Below are 14,604 nucleotides of genomic sequence, written 5' to 3' on the forward strand. Positions count from 1 at the left end.
ACATTTGTCTCTCTGAAAAAATATCATATAAATTTAAATTTCAACACGTTCGCTACACATTGTACATGTGTACGCATAATGCAAGAGTAAGCATTTTTTTTAAATGCAATTTTGTACATTCGCTTTATCTCCTTTTCTCTCTCGTCCTTTTCTCTCGTAACTAATAACACTAATCGCTAATCCTTTTCTCCTGCACACACTGTTAAAGGTACTGTAACTTAATTTTATCATGAATGGTCAAATGTGAGTGAGAATAATTAACGTGTGTTATAGTTAATCGTCTTTAGTAAATCGCTACAAGTTAATAAGTGTGAAAAGTTAAGTCCCGTGTCCAACGAGGATAACGAGATTGTTCGTACATGCGATATATCTTCGTTCACGAAGAAGTTAAAGTAAACTAAAGAAAGCGAAAGCGTCGGATCGATTTTAAAGCATTCCACTGCACGTCGATTTATCGCGAGAGTTTTACTGTAATCTGGAGCATCGATTTTTCTTCTTTCATTTCGATTTCCGGATTAGAAGAAGTGATACGTTCTCCAATATTCCCTTGTAATTTCCTTTTATTCAACAGCGACACGTATTTCAATCACCGATTTAAAGTGTCTCTTCGATATAAACGCTTTTTCAAATGTCACTCGCTGCGGAATCTACTGCAATTTTCCTGACGATTAATTAAAGAGAATTGATAGTCTCTTCTCTCGCCGTGTTCTGTAACATAAAAACAAAAAAATATACGACAGAGTTGGGTATTGATAAAAAAATAGCACTCTTGACCTTGCGCGACCACGTATAATTATAATATAAGTTGAGGTAACATTGAGACATGTTTGTGTTGTAATTATTTTTTCGCATGAGATCATGTCTCCCGTCAGTGTTTCCAAACGAATAAGAAAGAGAAAAACGAGTGTACGTCAGACGACAAGAAAGTTACTCAAAGAAACTGAGACGGCGAACTCGTTATTAAAATTTCAGAAGGATTATTCCTCTGGTCACAGAAAGAAAAAGAAAAAAAAACAATTAATGAGTTCTCAGAGGATGCTTGATTTATCGCTATAGGGCAAACTGGATGTTTGTTACTATATTTATCACGAGCACAAGCTATTTCATACAAGAAACAGCGAATAGTTTAATTCGATGACAAGACGACGCTAGAAGCAAGAAAATCTTAAGAGATTTGTTCCAAAAGTTATTAACGCTCGTGCCTGCGTGAGGTTTTTTAATGCTTGTCGATTTAACTATTACCGCGACGAAAGTAATTTAACTATCTTATGCAACTACTACTTTGCTCATTAACGTGACCAAAAAAGCAAGTACTGCGAGTCACCGTCGTGACCGCAAGAATTTTTTATCAGCTCTTAAATATTTTCTCAACACTTGCTATTATTCGAAAAATTGAGGAAATCGTCAAAGGATTATTCAAAAATATTACGTGTGTGTGTGTGTGTGTGTGTGTGTGTGCGCGCGCGCGCTCAGAGAGAGAGAGAGAGAGAGAGAGAGAGAGAGAGAGGTATTTCATTTATAGCACAAATTTATTTGGATAAATATGCAAAATGAATTTTTTATAAGCCTATTTTTTAAAAATGAATTTATAAAAAACAGGCTTATAAAAAAAAGTAAACAGTTTCAATAGGATCGAGTTTTTCGTTTGATACGTTTTCATTTATATTATAGATAAAATGTTTGTTTACCGACTTACATTCATCTCGCAAAAATAAATATAAGCTCAGAGTAAACAAACATCCATGCAATCTCGTGATAAAAGTAATGATTAAAGCAAGGATGACAACACAAATCAGTCTATTTAAGTATCAACCTGTTTAGTGCCAAGTTCATATAAAGATTAAAAAAAGACTTCATTTGATATTTTATTATGTGAAATGTAATAAAAATCTAAATATCTATTTTTAAATGTAAATAGTAACTACAGAAATGCAGAGCTCTTCAAAGCTGCGGGAAGATCTAAAAGAAGAAAGGAAATACGAAAGATTCAAAGTATGCATCTAAAAGGTTAAATACTTTATATTGACAGTTTTGCATTTTATGACTACTTTATTACGCAATGAATTTTTAATTATAGAATTTATTATTTATATATATACCTATATATATATATATAGACCGTAAAACATATTTATATAACGCCCACACTGCAATACAGCCAATTACAAGCGTTATTTATATTGTCGCCGAGGCACACAACGCCTCTCACTATATAAGTTATTATTATAGTATTTAATATAATTAGATATTTGATCTTTTCATGTTATTAATTACATGAAGCTTTTAAGACTATATAAGCTTATCAATTTCCATAGAGATCAACAGGACATTTTATAAGATTTAGATTATAATAGAAGAAAAAAAAACAATGATACTTTTTTATAATAAAAATCTTACATCAATTTTCCAATAATTGATGTTTAATGCGTTAAAAATGACTTTTTTGTGATATTTAAAACTTTTTATAAAAAAGTTTAACATTATATTGAAATTCTAATCAGAAGTTATAAATGTATTTTTCATATTTTTTAAAATGCATATTTTTTATTTCAATATCTTACTTTTTTTAGTCAAGTTATCATAATAAAACTCTATATCCTTCGATGCAAGTCAAATTTTATTTGGTTTGTTATCATTTTTGTCATCATTTTTGTCATCATTTCCGACGTTGGGACAAGCGTAAGAAATTTACGAGCGCACGTACGTGCGATTGAGCGGGCGTTCGCCATTATTCGGAGCCCTTCCGGATACGCGATTTCAACTAATTATTTTTTTTTAGTCGTCAGTGGTCTCAGACATTACACCCGCATTTTTGGATTTCCATTTGAAACGCCTGGATATACGTTGGAAATTTTTGATCACATATATGTACATATCAGTGATTTTCAATTGTCTGTTATTTCAGTGTGAGCCTACATTTAATTTTCGCTCCACGAACGCTCCAAACTTCAACCACATTCATTTTTGTTAAAAAAAATAGATGAAAGCTGCTTTCGTGAACGTAATTAGGTATCCTGTGCGCATTTAGAAGCAAAATGTCAATTTTTACTTCCTTTTTAGAAAAGGTTATTTATATTTAGTGGGATTCATCATTAATACTAGTAATATACCTTGAGATTCATTAATTGTAAGATTTCAAGATTATAGCGTCTGTTACTCCTTGTCTGCTTTCTGCAGATTCAGAACAAAGTCTTCAAAGAACAGAATAATTAAAATGTAAATCTTATTTCAAAGACAAAATGAGAAATATAGACGGCGTGCAATTTGATAACCAGATAATGACTATCAATTCACGTGCATTTTCTCATTGTTATACCAGAATAACTTTGGCATAATCATTAAGGAGAAGGAAATTTCTCGCTGAATCTTAGATCGATCGTTTTCATTACAGATAATCTCACAAGCAGGGCGTATTATAAAGTTATTTAATAGAAACAACAAGACTTTCGTAAAATTTAATTTGATTTATAATATGGAAACACACAAACTGTATCCCATGAAAAACTTAAGAAAAAGTCGAATTATTTAAAGTAAAACTTCATTTTAATAAAAAGTTGCTGGACAATTATCTATAATAAATATTTATGATTTCGCAAGTGGATTGAGAGCAAAATTTTGTTAAAAATAAATCTGTCTGTAAGTTTTATAAAAGATTCGTTTTTAATAATCTTTTATAATTATTGGTCAACAATAGATGAATAGAAAAATGATATTTAAATATTTTTGTTATGATATCGTACTTCTTAAATAGATAACGTATTCCATTTCAATCGATGTGAAAAACTACAAATGAACCGATAATTAAAATGATAGGAAATGTGAGATTTGTGAAATAATTATTTTTTGTATTGTTAAAATGGAGAGGCTAGAGATTTTCATCTCTCGGTGATTTGACAAGCAAATTTTCTGTGTGAATTAACTGAAAACACAGTAAAATTTTTGAATGTAGATTTTTAATTTAGATGTTCGTATCGTGAAAACGAGCGAAATGCACACGAAAGAAAGAACAAAAGATCAATTGTGAACTGCGCAGAAATAAATATCAATTTTTGCTTAGTTCTGTGTTGTACGCATTCAATCCCATACGTGATTAGCAAACAATTAAAAATCAAACATTAAAAAAAGGAAAGTATAAGAGAAAATGGAGAAGAAAGAAAATATAATTCTGTATATATATATATGCAAATATACGTTAAAATAACACATATTTTGATTAATTTTGAGCAGAACTAATTTGAATATTAGACTAATTTTCTTTTTTTTTATAGAAACAGACAGTTTCCAACAGAAATACATTAAAAAATTTTCTGGAATTAAATTTCTTAAAAGATGTAGTAAAGTTTATTTTGTTTATTAATTTCAAGTTTGATTGTATTTTTCTGTTACTTTAATTAAAAAGTTGACATTTAAAATAATTCAAAGATATTTAACTAAAAGATAAGAAGAATTTCTACATATAATTCTTCTCGAAATTTTCTCTAAGGGCGCACTGAGAGAAAAATGTATTAAATTTTAATAAATATTTATTCGAATAGTGCCAATTAAATATTTATTAAATGTTAACATATATTTATTTGGTGCAAGAACTATTAATTTGATTTACCTATTATTTAATAGAAATAACAAGGCTTTTGTAAAATTTAATTTGATTTATAATATGGAAACACACAAACTGTATCCTATAGTGCCGTATTCATAGTCTATTTGTATATTTTAAGATCGTCTTAAGTAATGTCTTAAGATGCTAATGCAACCGTCTGATTGGCTTGTAATTTCATAAGATTGTACTTAAGACATTATATAAATAAGAATCTCTCTCTCTCTCTCTCTCTCTCTCTCAAATTTAAATACCGGCCTAAGAAATAAAGCTCTTTAAAAATATTAAGAAGCATTTCCTAAAATATTGATTGGGGACAGTATGTTGATAAATTTACAATTTTTAGGAGAACATTTTTAAAGACGATGACAATCTATATCGCTTTATCAGTTAAGATAGATTAATTCGAGGTCCAAAATCTGAAAGCTCACGTATGCAAATTTTTCGCAGAAATCTCTGCTTCGTCTCAAAGTCAGTTTGCTACAGGACTCTGACCTCAAAGACGCAAGAACCTATTTCATCCCTTAGACGGAACATTGATGTGCTTCGCACTAATATAAGTAAGATTCGTACGACGTATAATTAAAAGAAAAAAAAGAGGAAAAGAAAGCACATCACACAGGACGATCTCGTTAAAATAAAAACCACCTTCTCCGTTATGGTATGTGGCAGCAACCACGATGCAGAGAATTCTTAATGAAAATGGCCCTCTCTTGTAAGGATCACAGGCATAATAAAACAAGCGGCTGCTAACTTCTGTGCTGCTTCCCATGTGGCAAAATTTTTTAAAGTTTTCAAATATTTGACTTTACAACAATACCGCGATGTCGCGCGAACATGAGAAACTGCCACAACACAATTTAATGGAGATTCATGAAAACATTGCCTCTTGTTACTTTAGTTTCAAAAAATTAAAAAAGTAGTCCTGGGTTCACTCACATGTGGTTCAGTCTAAACACAAAGTACAGTTAGATACAGAGATATAAAGAGCAATAAAAATAGGTCTGCAAAAAAAGTTAAATTAAATTTAACTCGTCAGTAATTGGAAACTGAATTAGAATTTTCACGAAACATGAAAGAGATTTCTTTAATCTTTTATTGTTTCAATAAAAACGATTATTTTTAGATGAAATTAAATATAAAAAAGAGTCATAACTTTCTGAATATATAATTATGCTCTCTGTAAACATCGTGTAAAAGAAGTAGATTATTAACGTACAGAATATGTTTTTCCCGAAAATCAGTGAAAACCAACTGTAAAATATTTCATATATATTAATTACGAAAAATACAAAGTTATTTTCACGAGAGTGACAGTTTTTTAAAAGAATGGCATATGCATTACATTTAAAAAAATACAATTTGTCACACTTCACGATCGAGTAAACGAAACGTGACCTTTAAAAAATCGTTAGGCTTCTCTCTAATCACAATTTTCTGAATCTTTTTTACTGTCTCCATTTTTCAATCTTTTCATGAATATCTTCCCACACATGTATTTTAAATATCAACATCAATAGACCTAATGTAGCTACCTGTCAAATATCATTGAGATTGAATTATACATCATCAAATTGTCTATTGGAGAAAAACTCGTATTGGAGAACAATTTCGTAATGAAAGCGTTTTTGCAAAAGAGAATTTGCAAAAAACCGCCAGAGCGAGTAAGTTCTTCCACCTCCTCGTTATTATATTTCGTCACAAGAGAGTGGCAAAGTTGGAGGGATGAACGGGGCATGGCAAGAAGAGGACGCTTGCGCCCCGTGGCCGCGTGGCCGCTTTCCAGCGGCCACCTGTACTGTGCGCCCACTCTGTCTCTTTCTCTTTCTCTCGTTCTCTTCCTGTCTCTCTTTCATCCCCCCGACGAAAGCACGGCTTTCCCATATATATGAAGGGACCCTCGGTATTGCCACACTTCGCATCATTACCGCCGTAACGTGCAAGCCATTCAATTCCTGCTCGACTCACGTCACCTGAGACTAACGCTCAAGAATTCAAACTCGGTGAGTTCAAGAGTTCTCGATTTATTTCTTATGCATATCCTTTTGCATTATTCCTTATTTTCACTTTTATTTCTTTTTCTTTTCTAGTAGTTATCTTCACGTATACAATTTCTAAGTCCACATCATGGAAAGTGTGTTTTTTTGCAATTTGTTTTGAAAATACTATAAAATCTTATTATAATTAATATTGAACTTCCGTTGTTTGACTTATCTTTAAATTCATTGGTCGTGAGTATAATTAACATATCATATTACGCGCATTTTAATTATGGAAAGATCAGGAAGCATTATATTTTCAATATTCTCTGATTCTGTGAAATGAAATTACTTCATCAAAATTTTTCATAGTGTGAAAGGATTTTATTATTTATATAGTTACGGTAATAATGATAACAGACATATTATTAATACTTCTATATAATCAATGACTATAAAAAGAATTGTTGTTATGAATATATCCAAAATATCATTATAATAATTTAGTGAAATGCTTTTACGTTACTTTCTAACTAATTTTTTATAATTTCATTGCATAAATCATGATCAATGACAAATCATCGTTTCTTATATTATTTGTGATATTAATTATCTTAAAATTTTACCTTAATTAATTTTTTTTTATTTCTTGAAACCTGTTTAAACAAATTATAATTTGAGCTGAATTTCGAAATAAAATTCTATTTATAATATCTATTTTTGTATATTATGTATTTTCATACATTGCGGGTGTATTTATATCTTTTGTTACATTTTAATATATAGGTATATTTTGATATATGTTAAATACATGTTGTACATTCTAATTTTGTAATACATTTTTTTAATTATACGGCACATAAAATTACAAACAGAATTCTATTCTTCTACGAGAGAAAATCATTTAAAAATAGACTTAAAAAGTTTAATTTACTTTGTGATCGTATAGCTCTTTTAATTTGGTAAATCACTCAACAACAATAAACCAATAAATAATATACTAGATTCTGTTTTAAAATATCTAATACATTGATTTATAGTACATTTTATTGATATGTTTTTTTAAAGTGATGGGCATGGATCGACGATTTGTTTTAAAAAACAATTATTATTAATTAAACGCAATTGTAAATCAATTGCACTTTTCAATTATAATGCAATCGAGATGCGAGTAATCTTGTCCGTCAATCCTGTTCGACTCTCAAGACGAAAAAAATAACAGATCATTTGAATAATTATTTTATTGATTATTAATCTATTATGCCCATCCTTTAAAATGTTTTATATTATTTGTTTTTTATTACTTATTTATTTACTTTGTTTTAACGATACCTATTTACTATAAATAATGTATAATGAATTTTACTTTACAAAAAATGGTGTTGATTATTACAGTTATAATGTAAAAATCAGATTTTTTTTATTAATCAAAATGTCAATAATGCAACCATTTACCAATAGTTAAATGCAAACTGCTAGTTTTCCTCAGCTTAATTAATCTTTATTTTCAAGTTATGTTTCTTGGTAAAAAATATATCATATATAAAGAATATGATTTTTCATATTTATCAGTTAGTATATGTGTGTGTGTGTGTGTTTTGGGTGTGTGCGTACGTATGCGTGCGTTTCACATACACTTTCATCTCCATTGAAAAAGTTGAACAATCATGACGCATGATGTAACAAAAAATTTTTGGGAAAAATAATACATCGTTTTCCATATACTGAATAATTTTTCTACATGACTAGATGATGATACATATAATTCAAAATTGATGAGTAGGACAATTTTAATTTTCTAATGTGATTTAATTTTGTATATTTTAAATAATTAGTAAAACAATTTTGTATAATATATATAAATACATCAATACGATAGAGAACGTCATTAGCAGTCAAAGTTAGATGTTTCGAGTAATACAATATATATTCTTTACTAAATCAATTTATTTCAGATATGTGTATTTGTATATACTATAATACATTTGTAGTATATATATTTAAAATATACTACATATAAAACCAATACGAGTTAATTTGTAAAAAGTATTTATCAAATTGTGTATATCCATTCGTAATATAAATAATATAAACATTGAATTTTTTTCTTAAAGCATATGAGTAAGTCTGTAGATCAATTTTTATAAATGACACTCTAAAGAGATAAAAAATTAAAAATCCCATGTATTCTGTAAAGAATATTTATAAAAAGATATTAGTGAAAGATTAAACATTTAATAATAATTAGATTTTTATTTAGATACTATGATTTTTTCTTATTTTTTATAAAACTAACTGTAAAAATTTAAATACGTAACTATGCTGCGTATATATCCAATCAATGGTTTTTAAACAAAAAACGCTTTTGTATTCCTCATAAAAATTGAGTACGCTGCCCTTATGATTATGATGTACGTAAATCCATTGAAACTATCCGGCGGCGTGGTCATTACTATTTTCTTTATCGTGATATAATGGGTGATAAATTACTAACGTAGGTCAAAGATATAAAACAGAGGACAAAGAAAGATTGACATTTCATAGCTGGATTATCCACGTTTACAGCCGATATATTTGCAAATTTTAGAATAATTTCATTTAAAACCTGTAATTATTTTCAGTTTGCATATTGTATGTCATATATTACATATTATTATATTTAATATGACGTAAATTGTTATTTTTTATTTGTGTTTTGCGCTTGATGTTTCACGTTATACGTATGTCGTTATTATACAATAATGGTAATTGTTCATTTAATATGATTATTTACGCTTTAAATAAAAAGATTTGACCGCATTTTCTCGGACATTGTACGCAAAAATAAATTTCAGTAAAAATAATTTATATAGAACTATCGAATTAGATATTTTTAATTTAGGTTCTTTTTCTACACCTACTACAATCGCATAATTTAAGTATAAATCTTAAAAAATTATAAAAAATTAAATGTAATTTTCAAAGTACAAAGTTTTTTAAATTTTATCTGTATTAATACTTTATTATTATAAATTATAATAAATTATTTCCGTTATAATAAATTATGGTTTCCCATATTTATTTTTATTTTATATATTATTTTATATGTTTTATATTTATATGTATTAAAACAGACATTTCTTTCACACACATTTACTTGAAATATTAATTTCGATATACGCTTTACTTTCCGCGTCGCACGATTATGCAGATTATAAATTGTATTGCAAAAGATTTAACTTAGCGGATAACTCGTACTGAACTTGAACGTATACGATTTATATAATTTATTCGTAAGTAAAAAGTTACAAATTTTTTAATCTGCTTTTCTAAAAACTTTCTGCAGCGCGCGTTCACATTTTGTCAAACTTCTCAACTGGAAATGCGTGGGTGCAATACATCTATGCGTTAAAATACCGGTGGCATTGTACGACCAAAATTCATTTAACTTGAATATTATTAACATTACATACATGCGTATATATGATGCAATCAAAGTCATCTGGGGTTGATAATTGAGCAGCTTGAAAATTTCATGGGACAATAAGTAATTGTGGGGAAACAAAATCGGGATACGCACGAAGTATCTTATCGCGCAAATGGAAATTTCTCGAGATAGCTGAAAAACAGCTTTTAAAACGTAATTCCAATATATACAGAAGTGGTATCCAAAATCGATATTCAGTTACAATGTGTTTTTTCATTGCGCAACGACCTGTGCTTTTCGCACACTTCTCGTTTATTAAGACATTTCACTAACGACTAATTAGCGCAAAAAGTAATTACGATCAGATATTGTTACATGGAGACTGAACATCGATGGAGCTATGATAATCGATATTTCTTTTCTTATAGAGCCTCTCTTTCTTAATTATTGGCTCACTGATTATACAACAAATACAGTTATTTTTCTTGAACGCTGGCAGGTAAATATATTAAAAGTCGATATAAGTGCTGCGGAGAGAATTCACGAGCAAAAATAATTGGTGAGCAAAAATACGATTTTACCATCTTCTCATCGGTACGCGTAAATTATTTATGTTCTTTAAAAGCCTGTACAGCACGTAGCGAGTAAAAAGATGGGCAATTATTGCCCTGGAAAGCTCAACAAGTAAATTGCCGTTAATGATGGTTGAGAAATGCGGGATATTCCTGAAATATTTCTCTGTATTATTATCATCTGCTCGCGTTGCGAAGCTTTAGAATTTTCAAATTATGATTTAGTCTTTTTTCAAAAGAAACGGAATGTTTTATTTCTCATTAACAGTAATAACAGAAATTTTTTATATTTAAATAAAAATATATATCATCAAAGGATTTATTTTATAATAAAAAAAATATTTAACATATATATACTTTTCTGCAAAGTGTTTAATAGTGAAGATATTTCACAAAGAAATATTGCTTCTCGCGATTTGAAATTATTATTTGAACTGTTCGTTATTCTCTACAATTTTTTTTAAATTAATACTTTTTACTTTAAATTTACTTTTAATTTTACTTTAGCGAAATCTTGATTGGAGTTTTATGCCTAAATTCTAAGCAGAATCGTAAGGCTCGTAATATATTCCTGTAAGACTTGTAAAAATTTTTAAGTGCTTATACCTTTATATAATATTTTACAGACAGCTTCTTATTTATAAAGCTATAAAATTTATAAGAAACCGTAGGTATTTATGAATAATCGTACATCTTACGATACATACGCATAAAATTAAAATACTAGTCATAAGTTTTTATAAGTTTTACGAGAACACGTTACGAGTCTTACGATTCTGCTTAGAATTGACCCATTAGTTAGTTATTCAATGAAAATTCAATAAGAATTCCGAAAAAAAATCTACTATTAGAGATGATAAAGAACTTGTCTTTGAATTTATAGCAGTTTACATGCAGAGCGTTTACATAGAGATGGTTTGAGACCTTCCAAAACAACCCCATGCAAAACACATTGTGCTATCTAAGAAATCGATGGCAAGGACGAGGCACGCTTTCATGCTTATATTAAACTTTGAACTATCTATGTGTCAGTTTGCATCAGATTTTAGGAATATTTATAACTTTATGTTACATAATTTGACGTCTACATTTTTATGTATTTGTGTATATATTCTGATTTTTCAAAAATATTTTTCATATCGTGCAACATAAAGATATGTATTCAATTTTATTTTGAATTCTGATGAGAATTATCCATCGTCTAAAATGGGCTTCATAAAGCAATTACGCATCGGCGTGTATTGCATTCGTGTACGTTTAACATCGAGCACGCGAAAACGATTAAACGGATTTACCTCGGTCAATGCGGTGTGAGTAATCAACGGATTATACGCTATAATTCGCGCTCGTAGAACGACAAATAGAATTGGATTCGACAACTTGGGTTTCGTCGTACGTTAGAAATTGTCGCGACGTAAACCGCAATAAATAATAACATAAACCGGATCTCTCTCCGTCTCCAGTCACTGGAACAGAATTTCAAATTTATTTGTTTAATAAAAATACTTGATGTAGAAGGCATTATATTTTATACATATTATAATAAATTAAATACTTTTTTTTAAGAGATTTGCTATATTTTCACGCGTGTGTTTGTAAATAGTTATATTTTTTGTTTAAAATATAATTCTCTGATTGTATTTTTCAAATTTATACTCTCAAATATATTTCCTATTTTATTATTTAATAAATAATTCAAGACACAATTAGATATGTAATAATATTATATTTGTCTAGAGAGAAAAAGATAATTATATAAGATAGACTACGAAAAGTTACAGCACAATCTATATTTATGGAAATTTCATAATACATATAAAAAATAAAGTACGAATACAGTTTGCATTTATTACGTTTCCAATTTATTATTATAGAAAAAGAATTTATTTTTTCTCAGATTTTTTATTTCTTCAAGCTTAATCTTTTTGCCCCTTAGGTTCAGAGTAATAGAGAAACCAAACTCTTATGGCATTCTGCCAATAAGTTCTTCAAGTGTTCTAATCGAAGATTTGTATTTAAGCAAGTATTTAATTTCTACTTGAGAATATATATTGTTTCCATTTTTTTTAACTGTTTATGGTCATCATGATATCCAAATGTTTATCGATATTTAATTCAAAATGTGAATTATATTGATATTTCTTTCAATTGATATACATGTTATTTGTTTATTTAAGAAATTTATTTATAATTTTCGTTTATAATTATTCTCCGACAATTCGCAACTTCATTGAATATTTCTGTAAAAATAAGAGATATATTATATATCATATTATAATTTCATATTTTATAAATAAAAAACGGAATTATTAGCAAAAATATAAGATATACTGAAATTTCTGAGCGATAGTATATATAAATATATACATGATATATACAGAATAAATATAAAGCCATATTACAATATTTTTGTTATCTTTCTGCAATTCTCCCGCTTGCAGGAAGAAAAAAAATATTATTTCGATGCTGCATGATTTATTTACAATATAACTTGTATTTTTCTGTTAAGAGAAATTCATGCATATTTTCTTCTTTAGATGAGTCGTAACATTACTTGTACATTCAAATTTAAAAATATTAAACTTTCAACGACAAGGGAATGAAAGTCATATTAGTGTTAATGGAATTTTCCCCGGTAAATAAAAAAAAATATGTTTACATGCGTTTCTGTTGTGTAATTAATATTAAGGGGATCCTAAAGCCGTCTGTATTATCGACTAAATCGTAATTTTTATATAACAAATAATTTTTTTTCTCTTTCACAGATTCTCAAAAATCCTTTTCCAGGATTAAAATATACACATTAATACGTGTTTGTGAGGTAGAATTTATGCCGAGAACAACAAAAAATTTTCTTAAGATTTCAATTTCGAAATTTTTTGTCGTTTTCGGCATAAATTCCACCTCACGAACACGTATTAATGTGTATACTTTAATCCTGGAAAAGGATTTTTGAATCTGTGAAAGAGAAAAAAAATTATTTGTTATATAAAAATTACGATTTAGTCGGTAATACAGACGGCTTCAGGCTCCCCTTAAAGGTGAAAATGAAGGAAGACAATAACGTCGTACTTTTCCCCGGCAAAACAACGTCGAAATGGATCGTTCGGTTTTAAAATAGGCGTGGTTTATTATTCAAACAGACACGTATAATGGGTCTATATTTGAATTTTACGGTCAAAGCCGCAGATTACACGCTGGCACAGGTGTCATACACGGACGAAGCCTTCTTGCTTTGCGTGCTTTAATGGGGATTGCCTCTAAATTAATACACCGTTCGGAACAGAGATCGCGATGCTTGCGCGGATACCCTCATCGTGAGTCAGATGATAGGTTGTGGTAGTACACGAGTTGCGTGGAAATGATAATTCGATATGGAAATGTCACGTTCATGCGACACTTGCGTGTGATCCAATTTAATATTTTACGCCAAAAATTAACGTTTACATATGCACTTAATTCTACAACGTTGTTCACGTGCACGCGAATATTCGTCGTTTCACGATGCGGACGCGATCCTCTCTTCTAAGTAGAATTTATAATTCAATGAATTATTCAGAAAGCGCAGTGTCGATGCTGATAGTTTTCTTTTTTCTCTTGCTTCTTGTCTTGTCACTTGAGCCGTTACATGACATAAATAATAACGTAGCTAACTAGATATCGACATAGAAATATAGCTCGTTAATATTGTAACCTCGATGATATCGATAACATGACCCTTTGAGAATCGAGGACGTAAAGAGGTACGCTTTGACTCACAGTCTCGAATGAGCTAAAAGATTTGATCGATAAAATTTCATTAGGCTATAGAAAGATTTTCCCAAACTCTCTTTTGATCACAAAATTACGAAGTGCTATAATGTCAGCTGTGAAACTTAACAAATTTTTCAATAAATAAAATAATTTTCTTGAACCATTTCAGCGAATATTAAATAATTTATTCAAGCGAGATTAATATATTTTTTAATAAAAAATGAAAAATCGTTGTACGTGTGTGTGTGTGTGTGTGTGTGTGTGTGTGTGTGTGTGTGTGTGTGTGTGTGTGTGTGT

At 29.1% G+C, this 14,604-nt stretch overlaps 1 protein-coding gene across 1 annotated transcript in view; it reads left to right on the plus strand.

Moving 5' to 3' along the window:
- Positions 1-6,522: 6,522 nt before the first annotated feature.
- Positions 6,523-14,604, plus strand: part of LOC108730758 (short neuropeptide F) — a 22,385-nt gene continuing 14,303 nt past the window's right edge. Inside the window, exon 1 of the mRNA XM_018460663.1 lies at positions 6,523-6,600. The gene's annotated coding sequence lies outside the window, so the exon portion shown is untranslated. The remainder of the gene's footprint in view (positions 6,601-14,604) is intronic.

This window comes from Mycetomoellerius zeteki, unplaced genomic scaffold (assembly GCF_001594055.1).
Source record: "Mycetomoellerius zeteki isolate Tzet28-1 unplaced genomic scaffold, Tzet1.0 scaffold96, whole genome shotgun sequence".
NCBI lineage: Eukaryota > Metazoa > Arthropoda > Insecta > Hymenoptera > Formicidae > Mycetomoellerius > Mycetomoellerius zeteki.